The sequence below is a fragment of the Acomys russatus genome, chromosome 20 (assembly GCF_903995435.1).
Source record: "Acomys russatus chromosome 20, mAcoRus1.1, whole genome shotgun sequence".
In the NCBI taxonomy this organism is placed as follows: Eukaryota; Metazoa; Chordata; class Mammalia; order Rodentia; family Muridae; genus Acomys; species Acomys russatus.
This window is the reverse complement of record NC_067156.1, coordinates 50,543,035-50,548,564: the sequence shown is the minus strand read 5'-3', so window position 1 is coordinate 50,548,564 and position 5,530 is coordinate 50,543,035. Positions and strand designations below refer to the sequence as shown.

Below are 5,530 nucleotides of genomic sequence, written 5' to 3'. Positions count from 1 at the left end.
CCCTTTGTTATCCATTTGTCCTTCTCATTGACCAGGACCTGTGTGCTTCCTTGGCTTTTCTTTTGTATGATGCAAATGAAAGATGTTTCTGGTAATATCTTGCCAGAGACTATTTGGATGTTCTACCCTGTGCCCACACAGTCAAGACATTTTTTGTTCCTCTTTAACTTATTCTTTGCCTCCTCCCTCTTGTTCCACTCTGGCTCTTCCACCAGCTTTCACCCCTTTTTGTGTAGCTTCCTGAAAACATATATGTATTGCTTCTCTTCTCGTTTTTTCTATCTTCCAGTGTTTCCCTGAGTCTCCCAAAACTGCTTAATCAAAGGGCACCTGTGTTGGCCTCATAACTCTACCTACTTGATTTTTACACCCTATTGGATAGTAAAAAAAAAAAAAAAAAAGCTTCTCAGAGATGTGATCTCTCTGCATCTCTTCTTTCTCTTCCAACTTCTATGTAGGAACAGGTGTGTGGTCACCTTTAAACCTCTACTTCTTGCCAAGACATGAGTCATAATAAAGTACTATTAGGTAGAATGAATTTAATGTGCCATTAGAGTTTATCAATTCTTGTCATTTATTCTGCCAATATATTAAGTATAAAATATATGTTCTGCTCTAACACACACAGACAGACACACAGACACATAGACACACAGAGGCTTCCAAATTTGATTTCTTTGAAGATCTCCTTTCCCAAACCAGCCCATAGATCTTTAGATTATTGTATTCTTTGCACACATTTGAAGAAATCATTTAATTATTTTCCCACAAAAGAATCAAGAAATTATAACAAAAACTCAAATCCTATTCAAATTTTCTTTCTTCCTCATGCTGTTCCTTATCGCTCCTCCCACACACAGAACCCTCATACTCTTTTCTCTTTCTTCCCACTGGTCCTGGCACATAAAACCATCCATAAGAACTGAGGCACGTCAAATGCTGCCTATTTATCATTGCCCTCTCCTGAATCACTGCTGGATTTTCTCTTAGTCTTGTGCTCTGGTGAACTTTCTCATTTTTAAAGATAGTGCGCTACAATGAACTCACAATTAGCTCATATCATGCCCCAGATCACAAACTTGAAATCATTTATGAGGCCTCTGAAAAGCATAGGCTGAATAAATTTTGATGACTCACAAGGAAAATCATCATCTTTGCCTCCCAGGGAGGTAAGGTATGAGTGGCATCAGGGGTTCAGGCAATGGTCCTTGAGGTTCTGAGAGGTAGAGAAACCAAAAGGGCAAAGATGTAGACCAGCTCCATAAGTGGCATTGGGCTACAGGGAATCCATGAGTTCTTCTGTAAATAGATTATCATAAAGATGAGGAAGGGCCTGTTAGCAGTACTAGTCAATCCTTGTAGCTATTGTGTGAATGTGGTCCTTCTGAAACTCTGGGATTTTAAGGGCTTTATAAAAGATGCTTTTTACAAATAGCTTACAAACATATTAACCAAATAAATTATCTGGCAATGTCCAAAACTACTTTGAGATTTCATCTTACCTCAGTCAGAATAAGACTAGATAGAGAGATGATAGACAGACAAATAGATAGATAAATGGATGCATGGATAGATAGATAGATAATAAAAACTAGGAAGGAGGAGGGGAAAGGAACCTTTATTCTCTGTTGGTGGGACTATAAATTAGTTCAGTGTGTTACTTTTCTATTGCTGTGACAAAACACCATGACCAAGGTAACGGAAAAGAAAGCATTTTCTTGGTCTCAGGGTTAGAGTTGTAGTCCATGATGGTGGAGTAAAGGTATGGCTAGGAATTCACATCCTGATCCATAACCACTCGTCAGAGAGAAAGCACTAGAAGTTCCCTGAGCCTTTTGAAATCTCAAAGCCCAGTGACACATCTCCTTCAAAAAGCCACATCTAATCCTTTCCAAACATTCTCACAAACTGGTGACCAAGTATTCAAATACATGAGCCTCTGAGGGCCTTTCTCATTCAAACCACCACATTCAGTCACTGAGAAAAACAGTGTGGAGGCTCCTTTAAAAACTAACATAGAACTTTCATATGATCCAGTTATATCACTTCTTCATATTTACCTGAAGAAATGAAATAAAAACCAATGGAGATATCTACATATCTGTGTTTATCACACTCTTTACAGTAGGTATGATGCAGAATCAGCCTTGGTAATGTGCTGTAAACAAACAAAGAGGTTTTCTTTAGTCAAAAAAGAAGAAGAAGAAGAAGAAGAAGAAGAAGAAGAAGAAGAAGAAGAAGAAGAAGAAGAAGAAGAAGAAGAAGAAGAAGAAGAAGAAGAAGAAGAAGAAGAAGTCATGTCATTTGCAAAGAAACGGATAGAACCAGAACCAGAGGACATCATGCTAAGGGAAATAAGCCAGGTACATAAATATAAACAGTGCATATTTTCTTTCATGTGTGGAATCTGGGGGCAGGGAAGATGGCTCAGGAGGTAAAGGTGCTTGCCGTGCAAGTCTAATGACTTTGAACCTATTTCCCAGATCTCATTCTGAAAGGAGAAGGCGAGCTCCTGAAAGTTGTCCTCCGACCTCCATAGATGATATGCTATGACATGCTAAGGCGAACTCCTGAAAGTTGTCCTCCGGCCTCTATAGATATGCTATGGCATGCTAAGGCGTATGGACGCCTATGCTTATATACACACATCATACACATAAGCACACACAATAGTAATAGTAATAATAATAATAATAATAATAATAATAATAATAATAATAATAATATGAAAGTAGAAAAACTACTAAGAAAGAAGAAGGCACGGAATGAGGAAGGAAGAGAGAGCAGACATGAGATGCAGGGCCCGTTCTCCCGAGTGCTGCAGCAGGGAAGGGGAGAGACAGGACCAGCTCACCTGCTCTCATGACCTTAGGACCAGTTCTTCCAACTGCTGCAGGTGGTGAGGAGTGAGGGGGAAGAGAATCACCCTCACATCCCTGCTACCTCATGGCTCTCCCTCACTCTCACCTCCGGGGCTGGCTTGTCCATATCTCCTCGTTCAGGGCCAGCCCTACCATGCTGCCCAGAGTGCTACAGCTGGCAAGGGCAGTGCCAGGTTTCCCACTCTTGTGACTCCAAGGTCACCTTTTCTGATTGCCTCAGGTAGCAAGGGGTGAAGGGGCAGAGGGTCTGTGGGTCCACCTTCCTCATCCAACAGGGTGCCAATTTGATTTGGTTTGGTTTTTATGAGTCCTAGGCATAAACATCTTTGACCATTAAGCCAGGTATCAAGCTAGGATGAACAAAGAACTGCCATCTGCTCTGCCCATGACGGATAAAAGAACACAACCAACAACTAGGTATCTCTTTGCCCATTCTCAGGGTCAGGGACGCTTTCACTTTCTATCATGTGAAGACATGATGCTTCTCCCCTCTGGAGGATACAATACTGAGGAACCATCTTGGAGTTGGGCAGCAGCCTTCATTAGACCACCTCCTTTACCAGATCTTTGGCCACGGCCTTCACAGCTTTCAGAATTGTTGAAAAATAAACTTTTCTTCTTAAAGACTACCCACTCCACAGTGTTCTGTTATAGCAGCGCAAATAGACTAACTCACAAACACAGGGCAGGACATACACCTTGCTGGGACGGCTTTACCTTTAGTTTCAAATCATTGAGGGATGAGTCTGGGAAGTCAGGAACCCTTTCGGGAGGTACTAATACAAGGAAATCTGTTCTTCTATTCTCCTGAAATTCTCCTACAGCATTTCCAGTTGGCTGACGATGCTCAGTTTCCTAAGCTCAAGCCCCTTCTCACCTAACCAAGTCAATGCCTTGTTGTTGGCTCAATGGTTCCCAGCCTTAGCTGCGTATCATAATTACCTGGGGAGCATCCCACACTCCACCTGAGACCAGTTAAATCAGACCCCCTGGAGGCAGAATGCAGACAACAAAACTTTCCTGAGAGGCTCCACAATGTAGCCCAGGCTGAGAACTGCTGGGTTTCTGGGATTCTTTTTAGCATCTCAACATCAGTGAGGCTACCATGCCTGCTAGGACTTTTCTTATCTTTACCCCAGCGAATTGGCTTTGATACTTCATTTCTGTGGCAGTCAGTCTTTATGTATTTGTGTCACACCTTTCTCTTATAGTGCTGGGATTCGAACCCAGGGCCTTCCACATGCTAGGCAAAGTGCTTTTGCCCCCACTGAACTACATGTCACGCCTTTTAACCCTGAGATTTTTGAGTTACACACTTGGTGTGATTCAAATGCTTGTGTGAACAGTGAAGAGCTGGCCATGAATTCACCACAACTGGCACCAGTAATTTACATATGACCTATGCATGTGCCTCTAAGCTGCCACTAATACCTACTGTTGAGTGATGAACTCTCCTCTCTTGCTGGAATTCCTCAGGTCTTCTATATGCGCTCAAGGTAAAGTTCTTTCTTTGCTCCAGTGAGCACTTCCCTCTTTGGCATCAAGCTGACATTCTGCTGCGCATTTGACCTACTTCTCTCACATTCTAGGCAGTTGTACCCATGGTATAGAATAACACTTATTGATACCAATTGGTGATGTACTTCTGGGAGACCAGGAATTACAACCCAAGAATATATGTATGTAGTTTGAAAATTCTTTTTAAGTGCATATATGTGTAAAGGATACGTGAGTCATTAAGACCTTCAGGGTGAAATTGTATGTAGCCTCCAGTCTATCTGTATTTTCTACTGAAAATATGACTTGCTAATAGGTGGTTTCCAGAATGGCCTCCAGTGTTACCTACCTCTTAGTATTTATGCCCATGCCTTCCCTGAACCTTGAGTGTGGGCTGGATTTAGGGACTTGATTCTAAAGAATAGAATGCAGTAGAGTTGATGGCACACCACCTCCCAATTGGGCATGTAAAACGACTAGATTTTGTTTACTGCCATGTTGTCATTCACTCTATGTGGAAATCCCCATGGCAAGGAACTAGAAGACCTCTGGCCACCAACTATAAAGAAACTGGAATATCCAGTCCAATGCCCCACAAAAAATCACTTATCTCAGGATTTCCCTAAACAGATCTCCAGATTGAGACCACAGCCCCAGCTGAGTTCTTGGTCATAGTCTAATGAGAACTCTCAAGCCTAATGATGTCCACCTGACCCAAAGAAACCAGAAAAGACATGTTTGCTGCTTCAAGTTGCTTAGCTTTTGTTTAGTTTGCTATTCAGCCATAGAGACCCGTCCACATACATAGTAATATTTTAGAAATTGCATTTTAAAACTCCTAGAGACACATCTGCCAATCAACACACTCAGTGTTAACTTCTTAGGCTCTAAGGCCTCTAAGGTCCTTTCCCACGCCAAGTCCTTTCTTCCTGATGTTGCCCAGGCTGGACAGACTCAAACACCCAGGTTCTGATCATTAGCTATGCCACTCCCACCATCTTTCCAGGCTTCCCTTTCTATTCATTTCCGGAAAGGAGTCAGGGCAAAACCACAAAGGACTTCCTCAGTCCCTGTGTACATCAGTTCCCTGGTCCTTGGAAAGACTCCTCTCTTGTGTCTCTTACCAGGGAGCCCTTCATCTGTCTCCTGCC

At 42.2% G+C, this 5,530-nt stretch overlaps 1 non-coding gene across 1 annotated transcript; it reads right to left on the bottom strand.

Annotated features, from left to right (window-relative positions):
* Positions 1-3,183: 3,183 nt before the first annotated feature.
* On the bottom strand, positions 3,184-3,326 carry LOC127204808 (small nucleolar RNA SNORA48). The gene has a single exon (XR_007832510.1). It is a non-coding gene; the product is annotated as a small nucleolar RNA SNORA48 (small nucleolar RNA).
* Positions 3,327-5,530: the final 2,204 nt, after the last annotated feature.